This window comes from Pseudophryne corroboree, chromosome 10, assembly GCF_028390025.1.
Source record: "Pseudophryne corroboree isolate aPseCor3 chromosome 10, aPseCor3.hap2, whole genome shotgun sequence".
Classification (NCBI taxonomy): domain Eukaryota; kingdom Metazoa; phylum Chordata; class Amphibia; order Anura; family Myobatrachidae; genus Pseudophryne; species Pseudophryne corroboree.
This window is the reverse complement of record NC_086453.1, coordinates 282,288,592-282,310,876: the sequence shown is the minus strand read 5'-3', so window position 1 is coordinate 282,310,876 and position 22,285 is coordinate 282,288,592.

The following is a 22,285-nucleotide window of genomic DNA, read 5'->3' as shown; positions in this document are numbered from 1 at the left end:
GACAGGATGGCAGATTTAAAAAATAGTCCCCAAACAGCACATGATGCAAAGAAAAAAAGAGATGCAATGAGGTAGCTGTGTGACTAAGCTAAGCGACCCAAGTGGCCGACACAAACACCTGGCCCATCTAGGAGTGGCACTGCAGTGTCAGACAGGATGGCAGATTTAAAAAATAGTCCCCGAACAGCACATGATGCAAAGATATAAAGAGGTGCAATGAGGTAGCTGTGTGACTAAGCTAAGCGACCCCAGTAGCCGACACAAATACCTGGCCCATCTAGGAGTGGCACTACAGTGTCAGACAGGATGGCAGATTCAAAAAATAGTCCCCAAACAGCACACGATGCAAAGAAAATAAGAGGTGCAATGAGGTAGCTGTGTGACTAAGCTAAGCGACCCAAGTGGCCGACACAAACACCTGGCCCATCTAGGAGTGGCACTGCAGTGTCAGACAGGATGGCAGATTTAAAAAATAGTCCCCAAACAGCACATGATGCAAAGATATAAAGAGGTGCAAAGAGGTAGCTGTGTGACTAAGTTAAGCGACCCCAGTAGCCGACACAAACACCTGGCCCATCTAGGAGTGGCACTACAGTGTCAGACAGGATGGCAGATTTAAAAATAGTCCACAAACAGCACATGATGCAAAGAAAAAAAGAGGTGCAATGAGGTAGCTGTGTGACTAAGCTAAGCGACCCCAGTGGCCGACAAAACACCTGGCCCATCTAGTCGTGGCATTGCAGTGTCAGATAGGATGGCAGATTTAAAAAATAGTCCCCAAACAGCACATGATGCAAAGAAAAAAAGAGGTGCAATGAGGTAGCTGTGTGACTAAGCTGAGCGACCCAAGTGGCCGACACAAACACCTGGCCCATCTAGGAGTGGCACTGCAGTGTCAGACAGGATGGCAGATTTAAAAAATAGTCCCCAAACAGCACATGATGCAAAGAAAAAAAGAGGTGCAATGAGGTAGCTGTGTGACTAAGCTAAGCGACCCAAGTGGCCGACACAAACATCTGGCCCATCTAGGAGTGGCACTGCTGTGTCAGACAGGATGGCAGATTTAAAAATTAGTCCCCAAACAGCACATGATGCAAAGAAAAAGAGAGATGCAATGAGGTAGCTGTGTGACTAAGCTAAGCGACCCAAGTGGCCGACACAAACACCTGGCCCATCTAGGAGTGGCACTGCAGTGTCAGATAGGATGGCAGATTTAAAAAATAGTCCACAAACAGCACATGATGCAAAGAAAAAAAGAGGTGCAATGAGGTAGCTGTGTGACTAAGCTAAGCGACCCCAGTGGCCGACAAAACACCTGGCCCATCTAGTAGTGGCATTGCAGTGTCAGATAGGATGGCAGATTTAAAAAATAGTCCCCAAACAGCACATGATGCAAAGAAAAAAAGAAGTGCAATGAGGTAGCTGTGTGACTAAGCTAAGCGACCCAAGTGGCCGACACAAACACCTGGCCCATCTAGGAGTGGCACTGCAGTGTGAGACAGGATGGCAGATTTAAAAAATAGTCCCCAAACAGCACATGATGCAAAGAAAAAAAGAGGTGCAATGAGGTAGCTGTGTGACTAAGCTAAGCGACCCAAGTGGTCGATACAAACACCTGGCCCATCTAGTAGTGGCACTGCAGTGTCAGACAGGATGGCAGATTTAAAAAATAGTCCCCAAACAGCACATGATGCAAAGAAAAAAAAGAGGTGCAATGAGGTAGCTGTGTGACTAAGCTAAGCGACCCAAGTGGCCGAAACAAACACCTGGCCCATCTAGGAGTGGCACTGCAGTGTCAGACAGGATGGCAGATTTAAAAAATAGTCCCCAAACAGCACATGATGCAAAGAAAAAAAGAGGTGCAATGAGGTAGCTGTGTGACTAAGCTAAGCGACCCCAGTGGCCGACACAAACACCTGGCCCATCTAGGAGTGGCACTGCAGTGTCAGACAGGATGGCAGATTTAAAAAATAGTCCCCAAACAGCACATGATGCAAAGAAAAAAAGAGATGCAATGAGGTAGCTGTGTGACTAAGCTAAGCGACCCAAGTGGGCGACACAAACACCTGGCCCATCTAGGAGTGGCACTGCAGTGTCAGACAGGATGGCAGATTTAAAAAATAGTCCCCAAACAGCACATGATGCAAAGATATAAAGAGGTGCAAGGAGGTAGCTGTGTGACTAAGCTAAGCGACCCCAGTAGCCGACACAAACACCTGGCCCATCTAGGAGTGGCACTGCAGTGTCAGACAGGATGGCAGATTCAAAAAATAGTCCCCAAACAGCACATAATGCAAAGAAAATAAGAGGTGCAATGAGGTAGCTGTGTGACTAAGCTAAGCGACCCAAGTGGCCGACACAAACACCTGGCCCATCTAGGAGTGGCACTGCAGTGTCAGACAGGATGGCAGATTTAAAAAATAGTCCCCAAACAGCACATGATTCAAAGATATAAAGAGGTGCAATGAGGTAGCTGTGTGACTAAGCTAAGCGACCCCAGTAGCCGACACAAACACCTGGCCCATCTAGGAGTGGCACTGCAGTGTCAGACAGGATGGCAGATTTAAAAAAATAGTCCCCAAACAGCACATGATGCAAAGAAAAAAAGAGGTGCAATGAGGTAGCTGTGTGACTAAGCTAAGCGACCCAAGTGGCCGACACAAACATCTGGCCCATCTAGGAGTGGCACTGCTGTGTCAGACACGATGGCAGATTTAAAAAATAGTCCTCAAACAGCAAATGATGCAAAGAAAAAAAGAGGTGCAATGAGGTAGCTGTGTGACTAAACTAAGCGACCCAAGTGGCCGAAACAAACACTTGGCCCATCTAGGAGTGGCACTGCAGTGTCAGACAGGATTTCAGATTTAAAAAATAGTCCCCAAACAGCACATGATGCAAAGAAAAAAAGAGGTGCAATGAGGTAGCTGTGTGACTAAGCTAAGCGACCCAAGTTGCCGACATAAACACCTGGCCTATCTAGGAGTGGCACTGCAGTGTCAGACAGAATGGCAGATTTAAAAAATAGTCCCCAAACAGCACATGATGCAAAGAAAAAAAGAGGTGCAATGAGGTAGCTGTGTGACTAAGCTAAGCGACCCAAGTGGCCGACACAAATACCTGGCCCATCTAGGAATGGCACTGTAGTGTCAGACAGGATGGTAAAATTTAAGAAATAGTCCCCAAACAGCACATGATGCAAAGAAAAAAGGTGCAATGAGGTAGCTGTGTGACTAAGCTAAGCGACCCAAGTGGCCAACACAAACACCTGGCCCATCTAGGAGTGGCACTGCAGTGTCAGACAGGATGGCAGATTTAAAAAATAGTCTCCAAACAGCACATGATGCAAAGAAAAAAAGAGGTGCAACGAGGTAGCTGTGTGACTAAGCTAAGCGACCACAGTGGCCGACACAAACACCTGGCCCATCTAGGCGTGGCACTGCAGTGTCAGACAGGATGGCAGATTTAAAAAATAGTCTCCAAACAGCACATGATGCAAAGAAAAAAAGAGGTGCAATGAGGTAGCTGTGTGACTAAGCTAAGCGACCTAAGTGGCCGACACAAACACCTGGCCCATCTAGGAGTGGCACTGCAGTTTTCTAGCGAGAGGATGAGTGCTTCCATCCTCATGTGAACCTGAACCACTAGCCATGAACATAGGCCAGGGCCTCAGCCTTTCATTGCCACTCCATGTCGTAAATGGCATATTGGCAAGTTTACGCTTCTCATCAGATGCTTTTAATTTTGATTTTTGGGTAATTTCACTGAACTTTTGTAGTATACTTGACGGCACAGAGGTAGAGCAATGGACTACTGTACTGTACTGCTATATATATACTGGTGGTCACAGCAACATTCTGCACTGTCCCCTCCTACTATATACTGTGCACAACTAAAATGCAGCACAGGTATGGATGCATAGTATACTTGACGACACAGAGGTAGAGCAGTGGACTACTGTACCGTACTGCTATATATATATACCGGTGGTCACAGCAACATTCTGCACTGTCCCCTCCTACTATATCCTCGCACAACTAAAATGCAGCACAGGTATGGATGCATAGTATACGTGACGACACTGAGGTAGAGCAGTGGACTACTGTACCGTACTGCTATATATATACTGGTGGTCACAGCAATATTCTGCACTGTCCTCCTACTATATACTACAATGCAGCATAGATATGGAGAGTTTTTCAGGCAGAGACCGTAGATATTTTCAGCACACTGAGCACAGATATTTGCAAGCACACTGAGCAGATATTTGCAGCACACTGAACACAGAAACTGAGAGAACGCAGCCACGTCCTCTCGCGATCATCTCCAAAGCATGAGTGAAAATGGCGGCGACGCGCGGCTCCTTATATAGAATACGAATCTCACGAGAATCCGACAGCGGGATGATCACTAGTAAAAAGGGGACGCTATCTGCCGTAATGTGTAAAAAGGGGACGCTGTCTGCCGTAATGTGTAAAAAGGGGGGCTGTCTCCTGTAATGTGTAAAAAGGGGAATCTGTCTGCCGTAATGTGTGAAAAGGGGACGCTGTCTGCCGTAATGTGTTAAGAGGGGTACTGTCTGCCGTAATGTGTTAAAAGGGGTGCCTTACTCTGATCCCAAATCCCCCAACTATTTCAACTCAAGGACTACCTAAAACACATATTTTAAAAAAAAATGTTTAATTAAAAAAATAGAAGTAGGCAGGCACTGTCAGCCTACTTCCATGACATCACAAGTGGTGTTAAGGTTCATCGCCGGACTTTGCGGATCATTATTGCTGAAGTGCCTCACCAGCCAATGACCTCACTGCACGCCACTGGCCGCCATCTTTATCCGCCGGTCTTATGACCAGGGCCGTCTTAACAGCAGTGTAGGCCCCTGGGCACAGCAATGCACTGGGCCCCCTACCCATCCTCCAGCAGTAGGGGTGGGGGTTGCTATCAGTGGCAGCTTTGATGTCCCACGGGCGGTAGGGGGTGCTGTATCTTCCACTCAGCATGCAGGACCTGGAGCAGTAATTTCTGCTACTTACTCCTGTACTGCACAGATGGGGCTAAACAGTAGAAGGGGGCATTGTGCTGAATGAAGGGGCCCTGGTACATGAATTCCAGGGTGGTAGGGGGTGTTTAATAAGTCGGGAAGGAGTGGATAGTGGAGTGGGCTTAATATTTATCATTTTCCGGTGGGAGGGCAGCTTGCTTGACTGCAGATATCTCAAGTTCCTGAAGAGAGTCCCACCTTTCTGGAGGTTCTCGGGACACCTTTCAGGAGGTACTGGGGACTTGGGGATCAGAGTTCAGGAGCCAGAGCAATTCACCAACAAAAATATAAAACTGCATATTAGGCATGTGGAGCTGGAGCAGGGACCAGCTGCTTGAAGACTGATATCTCTGGTTCTGAGCATAGTAGAGACAAGCTGCCAATGTCTACCAAAAGGGAAGAGTCTCAGCTTTTGGATTATATCCTCAGACAGAACCCTAGATATCTGGTAGGGAAAAGCAATTAACAGGATTGGATGGGGACCACTGCTTTCAAGTCAGATATCTCCGGTTCCCCAGGGCCGATTATCAAAAATATGGTACCCCTGGAAAGAGGGGACCCTCAGCTATCAGCCTAGGGCCCTTAAACTCCAGGGGCCCTTGGGCAAGAGCCCATTGAGCCCATACGAAAAGACGGCCCTGCTTATGACGATGGAAGTGTTGTTGCTGAGGGATCTCAATTCCTCTGTTTCCTCTCTAATTAGATTAGGATAGACCATAGGTGATGCTGCCGTGTATTTGGTGACCGAATTGTCCATAAGTCTAGTATAGGTTTTGAGTGAAGAATTAGTTGAAACAGGATCAAACTGTGATTTATTATATTTCTTTGCAATTTTGTTAACATTTGATGAGGTTACCCTGGTGTCCTTATTTTGGAAAATTCATGTAATCTAAGTTTACGGCTTATGCGGTGCAAGTCTAACTGCCATTCAAATTTGTTGTGTTTATTAACTGGAACAAAAGAAAGTCCTTTGTTGAGTAGTGATTGCTCGGCCGCGGTTAACTGTCTACTAGACAGATTTAAGACTATGTTTTCTTTTTGGCGGTTTTTGCGTTGGAGCCTTTCGGTTTGGCCCCCTCTTCTGATGGGTTTGTGGCTTTGCTTAATGTGGCTCTGACACATGTCCCTAAAGGGGGACGCTGGGATGAAGCTGAATCATCTGAGTCTGCGACCACAAAGTCTCTGTCGCTGTTGGCATTATGTCGGTCATTGCTGAGTTGTTCTCTTCGTTGCTTCCAGCCTGCCCTATTAGACATTCTTGCCAAACATTTTGTTGGTTCCTTACCCGTTAGCCAACGGTATACTCGTTGTTCCTCATAATCGGTTTGCACTGCTTAAAGTTTTGATTTTTTTAACTTCTGCAGCTCCCTCTTGTGTGTATCAACTTGTTGTTGTAATTTTATCCACCAGGCGCTGTTACTGGTATCCTGTAATAATGACTTCCTCCTGTTTCCGATAGTCCTCCATTTTAGATCTTACCAGCTTCAATTCATGCCCGGCCTCCTCTACTACTACTAGCATAAGACCTCAACTATATTTGTTTAAAATAGATATCCAGTGGCGACATAATTCCGCATTCCTCCTACCTATGGTAGGGATATTTTGAACACGGAACCCTTTTGATATAAGCTTATTGCGATAGTATTCTGAAAGTGTTTTTCCGTGTAGTAAGAAGTCTACTTCTCTCTTCCTCAGTTTGAGTAACTGGTGGTAGACATCTTCAGGAGCGTCTGTCGTGTGATCATCACATGTGTCTGCTTCAAATAGTATTCTTTCTGCTTCAGTTGCTGTGAAGCTCAGTGTCCTTCATGTGTGGATTAAACCCCACAAAGCTGGTGGGGTCATGCATATTCATTTGATCCAAAATATGAATCATGAATGCACAATTTAAACTAATTTAACTGGAAGGTGCCTTGATACTGTACTTAAAGCAGATGCTAGTACTAATAAATATCCAAGAAATCCGGCACTCTAGACAATGATGTAACTTCTACCTGGGTGCCTTTGCTATAATTAACATGCATGCAGGCCAAGCAGCTGTGTGTGCTGACTGAAGGCACGGCACTCCAGGGTTTCCAATTACCAGCAATCCTCAGGAACTCCCAGCAGCATTAGACATTGTCATTGAAAAATTCCTTCAACGAGGATATCAACGCAAATTACTTGAAGCAAACAAAGCTAGCGTTATTAGCAAAAAATAGAACTGAACTTCTGACACCTCGTTTCAAGGACAACAAAGACAATAGATTTATTTGGAGCACTCACTTCTCTACGGCCAGCCTAGTGATACCAAGACCCACTAGAACCTTATGGGCAATAATAAAGACGGATCCTCAATTAACCTCATTACACACCGTTTTTCCCATGACCAGTTACAAAAGGGGCCACAACCTCAGAGACCATCTAGTTAAAACTGATGTGTCACAACACACTTCAGCATTGGGCCTCTTTTGGCCATACTCCTGTACCACCTGTAATTACCTCATTCCAGGATCAAGGTTCAAGCATCCACAAAAGGATACGTTTTTCGATATACGCAAAGTGTTAACGTGTTCGTCCAAGAACGTAATTTATTACATCGTTTGTCCTTACGGCTTATTCTATGTAGGTATGACTAGCCGCACATTCAAAGAACGTATGGCATTACATCGTTCGGCCATTTCCAAAGCCATAGCAGGCAAATCCATGGAACAACCGGTGGCGAAACATTTCCACACACACCATCATCCACTTTCAGCCTTACGTTATCAAGTGATTGATCAAATCCCTCCAATGATGAGAGGCGGTGTCAACTTTGGAGCCCTACAACGTTTGGAATCAAGATGGATCTTCAAATTAAATACCATGCAGCCAAATGGCTTAAACGAAAAGATCAATTGGAATGTGCTTTAGCCACACAAGAACTTTAATCATCATAGTCGTTTATTAATATGTATCTGCTATAGTACATATCATCACACAACATATGTTCAGGATAGGATAGATTATAGTAGTAATCTGCATGCAAGTCTTGGTCACTGGTAGAACCAGTTACCAACACTTTAGTCATTTCAGGTCATGGAGGTGGACTTTACTATTAAGTTAGTCCACATAACATATCAGCTGGATATGTCTATAGCAGTCTGCCCATTTACATCACACCTAGTCTGTTTATATATAACATTCTTCCAGTTCATTTTATTTAACCTGTCCCTCTTACGGATTAACCACACGTATTTCATTTTCTTATTTGCCACACAGCCTGCCTCCGGAGCGTGAGGCAGAGGCGCTGGTTGCCAGGGCAACGTTCAGGGCGCACTGAGATGACGTCACCAGGTCCGCATCTTCCGGCTTCAGCGTCCTATCCGCCCACACTCTCCGGGACAAGGCTTCACACACACAGGGTACATAAGTAGGTATGTAGCACATACACACTGTTTTGCACTTTTCTATTACAGGTTTCAGCACAAGCAACTTGTCAAAATATGGATTAGCTCCTTCTCCTCTGCCCTAATGACGGGGTCCGCAGTGGCCCAGAAATGTTGGCACATATGAGGACTTACAAAAGACTGTGAGCTGCATAACGAAATATATCATGCTTCCAAAGCATCCATTCATATTAAAATGTTTTGAATCAAACCATGGAGTGCCGTGCCTTCAGTCAGCACACACAGCTGCCTGGCCTGCATGTATATGGATATGGAGCCAGCTGCTGGGGTGCCATTTAGAGGACTACTGCCAAGCAATACCGACATGAATACAAGGATATACAGCCTCCTCAGGGGATGAAAATAGCACTCACCAGACTTCAGGGATATAATTTCCAATGTTTATTTGTTCCAAATGCCAAAGTTTCAGTACGAACAGAGACCTTTTTCAAGGCTAGTCGTGGAGTTAAATGAGAAGAAAGCGGGGAGGATCAGGAACACAAACTTTGTAATTATGTAACATTATAATGCCCTCCAATTCACTTTATATCACATTACAATGAATAGGTCCAGGGGCATAATTAGAAATATATTGCAGGCCCCAATGTAAAAGTTTGTGAGGGCACCTGTGTACCATCCAATGGTAAAATAGATATAACACATGTAATGTTTGTAGGGAAGGTGGTCCCCTCTCAGCTCTGGTCCCCATAGCAGCTGCACTACCTGCACCTATGGTAGCTACGCCCTTGAGCAAGACAATGACGCAAATCACACAAGTCTTTAGCCCAAAGAATGGTTAAAAAAAAGAAAAAAATTAAAAGTTTTGGAATGGCCAAGTCAAAGTCATGACTTTAATCCAATTGAAATGTTGTGGAATGACCTGAAGTGAACAGTTTATGGGAGGAAACCCACCAACATAACAGAGTTGAAGATGTTTTGTACGGAGGAATGGGGTAAAATTCCTCCAAGCCGATGTTCAGGACTAATCAACAATTACTGGAAACGTCTACATGCAGTTATTGTTACACAAGGGGGTCATACCAGATACTGAAAACAAAGGTTCACATACTTTTGCCACTCACAGATGTGATAGTGGATATCTTTCTTATTAAAAATAAATAAATAAGCACATCTATTTTTATTTTTTTTGTCTTATTTGTTTGATTTGGTTCTCTTTATCTACTTTTAGGACTTTTAGAAAATCTAAGGTACTGTAGTTTTAGACCAAATTTCAACAGAAATATAGAAAATTCTAAAGTGTTCCCATACTTTCAAGCACTACTGTATAGAACATATAGCTGTGGCACCTGACTCCCCCAACTTCCTCTATGCATACAGTGGGTGTGCAGTTAATGATCAGGTGCTCTCATTCAACATATTTTGAAATAAAACACATCTTTTTCAAGGTTCAAATGACATTGCATGAAAAAGACAAGGCTTGAAAAAGACATGTTTTATGTTGAAGTGCATTGGTAGAGAGCACCTGATCCTTAACTGCACACCTATGATTGTATTGGAGCATGCTATCTAGCCTGGACCAAGGGTCGTACCCACAAGACCGTTGTTCAGGTGATATGCCCACATTTACCATTCTCCTTACTATTATGAGATGTTGTGTATTCAACCTTTTTAATTTTTAATACATTTTAAACCTTTTTACTGAAACGGTTATGCTTTACTTCTATTTTATACTCCAAAATATGGGAGAGGGTAACCAAGCATGGACTACACTGGGGATACATTTAAGAGTATCACAAAGAAACCATTATGTGATTGTTCCTGACTCATGTAAGGTGGGTATGGTACCCCCACATGTTTGAACCTCCAAGCTTGAATGGTGAATTTATTTTAGTCCCTGTATCACATGGTGAAATGTTGCTGGAGTAAAGATACCTTTAAATGCACATATCTGCTTTTGCAATTGTGAGTTGGAGTAATCTACCCATGGCCCTCATTCCGAGTTGTTCGCTCGCAAGGTGATTTTAGCAGAGTTACACACGCTAAGCCGCCGCCTACTGGGAGTGAATCTTAGCTTCTTAAAATTGCGAACGATGTATTCACAATATTGCGATTACAAACTACTTAGCAGTTTCAGAGTAGCTTCAGACTTACTCGGCATCTGCGATCAGTTCACTGCTTGTCGTTCCTGGTTTGACGTCACAAACACACCCAGCGTTCGGCCAGACACTCCTCCGTTTCTCCAGCCACTCCCGCGTTTTTTCCGGAAACGGTAGCGTTTTTATCCACACGCCCATAAAACGCCGTGTTTCCGCCCAGTAACACCCATTTCCTGTCAATCACACTACGATCGCCGGAGCGAAGAAAAAGCCGTGAGTAAAAATACTATCTTCATAGCAAAATTACTTGGCGCAGTCGCAGTGCGAACATTGCGCATGCGTACTAAGCAGAAAAACGCTGCGATGCGAAGAAAATTACCGAGCGAACGACTCGGAATGAGGGCCCATATTTCTTTGACCTGGTACCTGAATTGGTGGAGCAACTTTGCTAAATACTGTCTAAAAGTAAAACCATTTATTTCCCTCGTGCACTGAAGGATGACAAGCCCCTTTTTTTTTGGGCGGGGGGGACTTACACCATATGTTGTTTTTTTTTATATTTTTTCTTTTATTGTAAGTTTGAGAACATTGTGACAAAGGATAAAAAAATCAAGAGCCCAGTTATCTGGTGGATGCATTTAGAGATCATGCTATTTTGATGTATGCACTTTTTCCTGATATTCCCAGGATTGTGTTTGTTGATGGGCCGGAAACCTTAATGTCGATACACCCAGAATTTTGGAACTGAGCGCCGTGCCCATTTTTGTGTTTTAGCGTATTCTTAGTAGAATATTATTTAAATGAAATTGTTCATAGGATAAAAACAAATCAATGAAAACCTACAACCCTTACTTCACCAAACACAATATTAGATCACCTAAGAGCAACTCACATCAGAGCCGTAGCTAGCGGTGTGCCAGCGGTGCCTTGCCCACAGCGCATGTGCATTGTGGGTGCACCATCTGGCAGCAACACAACGGCCGCTTCCCATCACACTGCCGCCCACTGCCATTAGCTGCAGCGCTGCCCGTTGTCCCTCATGTAGTGGTGCGCTCGGCTCATTCTCTGCCGAGCACACCATTACATACAAAGTAGCGCTGCAGCTTCTCCCCAAATGCTCCCTCCCTTGCCGTGTGTTCATGATGATGTCTCTCCCAGGCAGCGCACCTCCACAGTGCCCATCGCTGTGAAGAGCCCCAGCATTTGGGGGGGGCAGTGGCGTTACTCCTCCTGGCATAACCATTTGCAGCCTGGCGCCAGCTGTCATGGGAGCAACACAGTGCGGGCGCTGCCACTGGGACAAATCCGCCAGGTCTTCCATAAGGTGAAGTTCTATACTGTTTTATTTCACCTATATCTGTATTTTCATCCAATTTTTATTTTTATGTTTATATATATATTCTGTGTTTAAATTGTCTTGGGCTTGATATTAAGGTCTTAGAATATATATTCTGTTTCTTATTATTTATTATTGCAATTTAATATGCCTTAAATCACAACTGGTTTGGATGATCATGCCCTTTTTTTCAATCCACCAGAAGCCTATTAAATTTGTAACCCCTCATTTGACTTCAGACACGGCCCCCGCCTTGACTCTGCCTGCCGTAATGTGTAAGAGGGGGCTCTACCTGCCGTAATGTGTAAATAGGGGCTCTACCTGCCGTAATGTGTAAGAGGAGACTCTATCTGGCATGATGTGTGATAGGGGCTCTACCTGGAATAATGTGTGACAGGGGCGCTACCTGGTGCAATGTGTATAAGTGACGTGCAATTTGAAGAATGGAGACTAATGTGCAGCGTAATATGAATTGGTATTATTTTTTAGTCACACCCCTTCCCCATTAAGCCATGCCCCTATATTTTTGTAGTGCGCCCTAGCCCTATGGGTGGGGGTGGGAAGGGGGCGCTGATGCTGTTTCTTGCACATAATACTAAAATGTCTAGTTATGGCACTGACTCACATAAAAACATAAGAACATACATCCTTCTGAAAAATTTATTAAATTAATACATGGAAAAGAGTATAAATCTATAAATGTTCATCCAACTGGAAACATCTTAAGAAAATAAAATACCATTTACTGTAGTGAATCTATTAACAACTCATTCATGTAAGAAAAGTTACACATAAAGTTTGTGTTGTTTAATTGTGCTTTTATCTTTTTTTCAGGGAAAAGTGTTGGGGTAAAAAAGAAATTCTAAGAAGAAAAATTAAACATATTAAGAAATGTAATCTTGACAAAAATAACCCAGCAGAGCCCTTTGTATTGGAGAAAGCCGACTGTGTACAAAGTGTATTCATTTTGCAAAAAATGAGTAAAGATAAAGATTCTTATTGCAAAAAACCTCAAAAAAATATCTTTCTTCATAAAAGTAGGTGGCCATCTAGTATTGGTTGGCTCATTTAATGCAAAGTATTATACAGTTGGAAAGGATGCATTCCATAGCTTAACATATGATGAGGACTTTTTAAGGAAGGCTGTAGCAGATGCAGGATTTACCATAGAATATCTTCAAGTATTAAAGAGCACAGAAGACACTGATATTATAAAACATGGTGATATGTTCTTTCTTCATGCTCTCAAAGAGAGGGAAGTAAAGAAAATGTATTAGGAGACCAAGAGAAAAACAAAGGAGCAAGGAAATGTCTTGAATAAGGGGAAACATTTTTCATTTATTAAGATTGGTAAGATTTTATTAAGAAATCATAATTAATTAAGTAGAAAATAAGACATAGATATACTAAAATTACAGTAATAATAATGCCATACAAAAGGGCATAAAAAAAATTGACAATTAGAATTTTAGTAGTTATACCATAAAGTGCAAGATGAAAATGTTCTAATCTATAAATGAAATATTAGCTATCTAGATTATTGGCTCTATAAGCAAGAACCTTGCATAATTTAAATCAACCAGTACTTTGCATTGAAGTGTGATTACTGAATCTTTGCTTCTTATTTCACTATAAATTACACAAGATGATAATTCCTTACAAATGTTCAATAACTAATTAAAAGCGTAAACCGCAACAAAATCAGGTTATTCTTGGGTCACTTTATTTGAAATGTTTACATTACTATGTTGTCCTAATTGAAGCCAAGAAATTCTAGAGCAGAGATTTTCAAGCTTTTACAACTCGCGGCACACTGAACAAGATTTAAATATTGACAAAGCGCATTCAAATATAATGGTGATGCATGGTGCAGTTGCGTGTCCCAGGATGTCATGTCGCAGCTTCTCCATAGGTAACGCCCGAGCCACATCTGTGAAAGCCAGAAGAGCCGAACACTGCCAGGGCCCAAAATTAGAACTGACTCTGCAACCAGTAAACCCACCAATATTGATTGTTACAGGGCCCCGGTAGTGGCAAAACACTGACGGGCCTGTCTGTGCTTCTATGGCAGCATACCTGGAGACTGCTCAGGGCACATTAGTGTGACACAGCACAGTGGTTGAAGAACACTGCTGTACAGTAATACAGGCAGTTTCTGTAAATGACATTTTCAGATCTTTAATTTTCACTCAATTCCTAGAAAAATGGAAAGATCCATTCCAATATGAGATATTTATTATGTACTATTTATTTATTTATGTATTTATTTCTTTATTTAGTGGCACTATACTATACAGTGTTGTACAGGTCTTACAACTCCCACGTCTTGGGCCTGCCTCAGAGACTCACTTAATGCCGACATGAAGTTGAGCTATTTTTTTGCAACTGTGCAAAAAGTCCCAATAAGTGATACAGTAGTACATGAGTATACGCACAAATGTGCTGCTGCAATTCAGACACACAGTATGAGAAATGTGGTGGAAAAGTGATAGGCATTCCTGGGAGGTGGACAGAAATGAATACGCAATGGTCTGTGTAACAGACATGTTATGGAAGTCTCACTAGTGTGTCAGTGACAGCGGCTGTGTACACAGCCACAGCCATAGGAGGACATATCCGGATGGAGAAACAGCAACTGTCACAGGGCTAGAGCAAGTTACAGTGGTGCAACCTATGGCGGAATCTAAGAATACACCAGTCGATATCACTATGTGTTCAAATGCTGAAAGTGGGTGTCTCAGTCTTTGCATATTCGAACACACTGATGTACATAAGGGAGTTTATGGTGGCATTTGCATAAAGTCATAGAAATGACAGCATAATGGTGTTCCTCTGTATCTCCAAGCATTGGCGTAACTACCGTGGGTGCAAGGGGTGCAGCTGCTACAAGGCTCGGAGTACTTCTAGGGCTCAGCTCACCTCCGCACCCAATTAGTTTACTACTACAAGTGAGACTTTGGGTTTGGTTTACTGACCGCTGAATGTGGCATCAATAAGGTGCAGCTCGTATCCAGTGGGGTGACAACAAAATGACGGAAGCTGTTCTCTTCAGCTGCTCTGTCCCGGCTTCCGTCATTTTTTTTATTAATAGGCCAACCAAAATTATTAGGAGCTGGTGAGGGGGGTTGTGGAGCAACATAGAGAGAGAGAGGAATCTGTGCTAGTCACATGGGGCGGATAGAGCTGCAGCTCCAGGCCCATATCAAAATAAGCCCTATGTAAATTGCTGTGCTACTGTAGAGAGGATTTTTTCCCCCTAGTATAGCATTCTGCTAGTTGATGTCTAAACTTGCATCCCCAGCCACAGACAGTGATTAGGCTGGGCAACGGGCAGGAATGTATATGCACCAGTAACACCCCATGTTGTTGATGAAACAGTCTAATATAGATAATTTATTATAAACAATGGTACATGTCAAATTGAAAGGTTCTAATTTATATATATATATATATATATATATATATATATATATATATGTGTGTGTCCAGATAGGCAGCACACTCGGTTATGCAAAACAAGGTCCGGTGCTTTCCGTAGGGGTCCCATATGCAGGGTACTCCAGATATATGCAAACAGTCGGCGGCACTCGAAAAAAGAATCAAACAAGTACAGGGATGTGCTTCAACGTTTCGAGGACTTTATTTCCTCGTCATCAGTATAAACAAACAAGTAAAAACTTACGTTTAAATCCACTCACCGCACCACGTGGATTCGGCTGGATCCGGAAGACGGCGCCCACGAATGACGTCATCATCCACTCCCCGTCACCATAACAACCGAGCAACATACACTGTGACGAATAAAAACAGCATTGAGAGCGTGCAGCAGCACATCGGGAATACTCAAATAATTACCATTAATATGCATATAAAATCATGCTTCTATATTACAATATTGATCCGTATAAGCAACACATGGAACTGAAAGTAATATTCACCAATTAACACAATAATGACAATCAAAGTAAAAAGTGTCAGGTTACCGGCTCCAGCCTAATGCACACATATATTAGATTTAAAGGATTTTTATAAGTTTTTTTATATAAATTTTTGCCTAGATCAAATTTACGGTAAGTGACAGATAATTACATAAAAACACGGGACGGAAAAACCGAGCCTGACTCGGATCTGGGCTCGAGACGTGAAGTTTGGTAGGGTTCGGTTCTCTGAGAACCGAACTCGCTTTACTCTAGTTTATATATATATATATAGAGAGAGAGAGAGAGAGAGAGAGAGGATCACTTAGCTCGGCACTCCCCCGGTGGAATCCGTGCCCCGGTGCCCTCAGTGAAACAACTGACAGAAGAGTGGACAAAAGGCTGCAGCACTCAGGGTCTTATAGACTTGAGATGTATTGTTCAAAGAGTTACATCATGTTACATCAACGTTTCTGGGAATTCAACCCCTTTGTCAAGATGTGAGAGTGTAAAGGAAAAGTGCTGTACTCACCCATATAAGAAGAAGAAGAGCCCGCCAAACCACAAGTGAAGCGCCTCCCGTGCCTCCGTCCCCACCGCTGAGTGGCGCTGGAAGACGATAGAGGATGACATCAGCGCTGCGCCTGAGCAGGCCCTTTGCCTAGTAACATCCAAACAGCATCGCACGAGCGGAGGCAGGGGGGCTGTAAAAAAACAGAAAGCGAGGTGCACGTAAATAGACCACAAAGTGCAGCGCAGATAAGCCTGTATGGATCAAATGCATTGACAGAGCAGGGAACAGTACAGTACCGCATCCAATCAGTATGCCCACCAACGGCATGCTGATGCTGACACAAGAGGCAGGTTGATGGAAGACAGGAGGCATGCACAGGGGGAAGCACCCAAATAGACCATAGTGGAATAAAGTAAAGCTGCAACACCAAGCACTGTTAACAAACAGGTCACAATATGAAAGATGTCAAGTGCTATAATAATGATCAAAGTACAGATCATGATGTAGGTAGCCAGATACTGGGTCTAAATCTCCTGCCACCTGGTGGGCCGCAGATCCAAGTAGACTCAGGGCTGCACCTTCCCCACATGGGAGGCACGGACCTGTGTCGGCAACCGACCTGAAAGTGTTAGCAGGTAGTCCTGTAGTATACTATATAAAAATACTCCAAGCAATTCTTTCATTAAGGCCTGCTGGAAAGATGGTGTTGAGCACATAGATCCAGGTTGCTTCCTTTCGGAGTAGTTGGCCATCTCGGTCGCCACCCCGTACAGTTTTGCGGACCTGGTTGATGATTATATGCTTGAGGACCCCTAAGGTATGCTTGGCCTCCTGGAAATGCCGGGCCACTGGTTGATCGGATGGAGCACCAGTGATGGCTTCCTTTATAGCGGAGTGGTGCAGGGCCATGCGTTCTCGCAAAGTCCTGATTGTCTTGCCCACGTAACAGAGACCGCAGGGGCAGATAATAAGATAAATAATGTGGGTAGAGGTACAGGATACTATATGTCGAATGGAAATCTTCCTCCCTGTTAGGGGTAGGGTAAAAGGTAATCCCGTGATCATGTGGCTGCACGCAGCGCAGCCAGGCAGCGGTAGCAACCTATTTTTTTGACAGAAAGACTCCTTTACCTGGCACTGTTGGAGATTTGGAGATGTTCATGATATCGGTATGTACCTCCATATCCTTAATATTGTGGCCCCGCCTGAAGCACATCATTGGTGTTTTATGCTTAAAAGGAAGACTGGCATCCGTTGAAATTATGGGCCACAAGGCCCTGTTGGCCCTATTGAAGACCAGGCTGGAGGTATCAAAGGTGGTGGTCCATTTAATTCTGCTGTCTGAAGACCTCACTGTAGGACGCAGCAGCTTGTCCCATGGTGTTTGTAGAACTTCCCTTTTGGCGAGATCTAGAGTTGTCTTGTCAAACCCCCTGGCTGTTAATTTATAGACACAAACTTGGTATCTGCACACTCTTATTGTATTAGAATATCATGGGTATATGTAATTCATGGACATATACCCACTTGATGGAAACCCCTTTTCCCCAATAGTTAATAATATTATTGTGTAAGGGGGTGCTGTCAACTACAGTGTATATGAACAAGAATTTGAGAGGAAAAACAAGAGGAAATCTGCACTGTTGACGCACTGAACAGAATGAATTAATCATAAAATATAACCTTTATTAAGTATGTATTAAAATTGAATATGTATTAGTGTTATTATCCCAAACTGCAGTGAAACATAAAGGTTAAAATCACAAAACTAACATACATGTGAATAAAGAAAATAAAGAGATGTGAAGAAGAATTTAAAAAGCGTGTCCACGTGTAGTTATTTTTTGAAGGCACAACTCTCACAGGGTTGTTTATATAAATATATCTGTTGCTAATAATCACTTATTTAGCGTAATATTGTTAAATAGCTGTTTATGTCTGTATCGTCTGGTACCACTGGGTCTAGTCCTATACACTCCCTTCACTCAATAGGGGTTACCTCCCGGGAAGCCATCCCCATTGGCGAGATTATGGGGGTGAATAGGTGTGACAGATAAGCTGACCTCCAATTATGGGATATTTTGGTGATTAGGAATCACTGTTTCTCTATATCTCCTAAAGCCATATTTCTAAATCCAATGCCACTAGAAGATAATTTTCATATATCAGATAAGGAATCACTTAATAAATGAATCTCCAGACATCATGGAAAAGTCATATTTATTAATATCCAGGGGGGAAAAATTAGTTGCTTTAATTTAGCCGTTTAGATGTAGTTAATTGGCAAGATATACCAATAGGAGGGGTTGCCTTAAGGAATATAGCAATTCCAATGCTCATATAAATAACAACCTTCCTTCGTATAAGCAACCAGATCTTATTTAATCTGATCCAGATATAGGTAATATTGCTTTCCTTAGAGGTATAGCCACCTCAATTCTTACTAGAAAGCAAAGTATCTGTCCTGATAGTTTGGTTCTTACTATTTCATATCCAATTCATCAGAGAAATAGTATATTCCATGTGTCGGAGACTTATTGATCTCTATTTACACTGTTAAAGGATAAATCCTTATTATGTTACAGTGTAATGAAATTATCATATAGGGAGATGTGGCAATCCCATTTACTGTATATATAATAACCCTTAGTGGTCCAGATTCCACAATAAGAAATTTTATTTGTCTTATAAAAATGTATACCATCGTGTTCAAATATCTATAAGTGGGTATAGCCAGAGAATTATGTGTCCAAATACACTACATGCATATCAGATTTAATAAATACGGCTGTCTATAATTAGATCATGCTATAGATTATACCCTTCATGCCATAATTAAATAATAAATTTGTCTGAACATGGGACTATAATAGTAATAAGTTTCTTTCCTCACTGATCCTTAGATATTACGGGTCTATTTCCTCATTATATTTTGCTGGATAAGCTAATAAGGCATGCTGCTACTCCTGCATTCATTGAGTGTGACTGGTTAATTGGTTACAGTGTTTAGATTTTTTATTTTTTATATATCCTGCTAGGGCACATAGCTGCTTGACTGACTTCTTAATATATATATCACTCTGTAACAATCTTATAATAGAGATACTGTTACATACTCAGCCACTTAATTATCTAGAAGTTAACTCTCCTATATTTCAGGAGAAGGAAGGATCATAATATCTCCCCTCCACCTCTTAGGAATAACTACTTGTAGTGACCCCACAATAATTTAAATGTGTTACTGAATGGGTTATCAATATACTTTTTAATTAACACAGATTATCATAATGGGCACGATATTAGTGTAAATAATACAGGTCATATACCATATCTATAACAGGGCCTAATACAAAGAGGCGGACCCAAGAACATGTATATATAACTTAATTGTTTATTGAGAGATAAGGGTACGAGTAATATAAAATATTATACCCATATTATATTATAATAATATACATACCTAATTGGATATTCTTTTGACGATTGATGTAAGAACATATTCCAATGAGTGCCTATATATTTATCACTCGGTAAAATCGATATATGTAGTGCATTCTGATGGAAGTCTAACTCCCTACCCAAATACTTACCGTACAAAACACTTACCTTTCCAGTGTGACATATGTCACTAAATAACATACGGATAAATGATGGAAATAATTCTGCAAGAAATATCCGAACATCTCTAACAGGACTCCAATCCTTAGGAACTCTCCTATATTATCAGGAGAAGGAAGGATCATAATATCTCCCCTCCACCTCTTAGGAATAACTACTTGTAGTGACCCCACAATAATTTAAATGTGGTACTGAATGGGTTAACAATATACTTTTTAATTAACACAGATTATCATAACGGGCACGATATTAGTGTAAATAATACAGGTCATATACCATATCCATAACAGGGCCTAATACAAAGAGGCGGACCCAAGAACATGTATATATAACTTAATTGTTTATTGAGAGATAAGGGTACGAGTAATACAAAATATGAGGTATGATAACAAGGATAGGGTACAATGAGGGAATAAGGTAAATGCCTGTGACTTATAGTTAATAAAGGACCTCGTGGCATGAGAACGCTGCCTATTCAATATGATTGATTAAAAGTATGCAGAGGTCGGGGTATGGTGACTATACGATCCATACTCCTGCAAGCATAGCATACAACATACCCTGATCGAGATACAGACACCGCGATTGGATAGCGGTGTCACATGGGTTTATAGAACAACACCCACCAGCTGACGGCTGTATGTGATGTATTGGGACGCAGCCGAGCAGTGATAGGCCGGCGGTCCCATGTGAGAATCAGAATCAGAATCAGAATCAGCTTTATTGGCCAGGTGTACTCACGTACACTAGGAATTCTTTGTGGTACAATGCATCGCCAAGCAGCAACATGGAGGAAAAAAATGTAGCATACATTACAAACATTACACATATGAGTTCATACTGCACATATGCAACTGTACAGTAGACATATTATACATTTAAGACTAAAAACTAAGGCTGCTTGGCAGAGCAGCACCGAGGCAGCCATCCGCGGCGCCAACTAGAACTCACATAATGCACATAATACAGAAGATTTAAGCATTACATCAAAAGATAAACCACACAAACAAAGACACAGAAAGAATAATGCATGATTGGTGTAGGCATTTTGAGTAATAACCTCCAGGGGTTGTGTATTCCACCATCACAAGGCACCAGGTGCGCAGCCATTTTAGGATTACCCACGGTGGAATAGTCCACCCCTAGAAGAGAACACAAAATGGGGAGATTGCAGAGTCCTTAAGTTCAGAGTAGGGTTCCAATAGAAACATCAGGTCCACGCATTTTTCATCCCATCCACAAGCGCCCCAGATAAGGCAGCCATGTTGGGCGCACTACAAGGTTACACTGTGGGAGATGAGCCATACAGGGGCCAAATGCATGTATGGGAGAACTGACACGTGTGTAGGCGTATGCTATACCCTGCATGGAAAGATCCAAATGAAGCACACCCCGCCCACAGGGGAACCATCCGAGGCAGCCATGTGGGGCGCACTGCATAGGTTACTGCTGGCAGGGTGTGCAACCAATGGAGGTACACATTACGGGAATAGCACACAGTGGGGGGAAAGTACCCTGTAAGAAGAAAGAGAAGAGAAAGACACATTTGCAGGAAAAAAAACTGTACTAACATTATTTTGTGAAAAAGATAAATGTCCTGGTCTCATGAGACCAGTGCGGGTGGGTGTGAGAATGTGGGGTGCACACTAATGTCCAATGGAACTGACCCAGCAAAGTATGGTCCTGATGCGCACGTCCCTCAGTTCCCAGCTGAGCTTGGGGGGTAGTCCCGGGGGCAGTCATGATGTTCTTGGACACAGAAGAAGTAGGCATTGGTCCTGGTGTTCTCATGGCAGAGGTGAGGAGAGGCCACATAATGCTCCAGATTTCTTTCTTGATGCTGTACAATGTTTGTTCAACTGTTTTTTTAACTGTTCATTTTCAAAACGCTTAGAGAAGGAATGCTTTGAGTATTGGAACGCACAGCTGACATGCACAGCTGTGCATGGTTGAAGTTACAGATATACTATGGGAAATTGACCCAACTACAGCTGAGGCAAATGTTCCACTAATCAAAGGTGTTACATTACACAGTGATTGACTAAACAAACACCAGCCCAGTGAGCCTTAATTAAATATGCAGCACTGACCAAGCTTTGAAATGCAGTTTTTTAACATTACAAACAAAAGCAAAAATCACAAAACTGTCTAACAAATGATTTGTACATACATTTGAAATATGAATGTTTTGCATAGGTGCAGATAGCAATATCCAGATTACATGGGGAGATTTGTACATACATTTGAAATATGAATGTTTTGCATAGGTGCAGATAGCAATAGCCAGATTACATGGGGAGATTTGTACATACATTTGAAATATGAATGTTTTGCATAGGTGCAGATAGCAATAGCCAGATTACATGGGGAGATTTGTACATACATTTGAAATATGAAT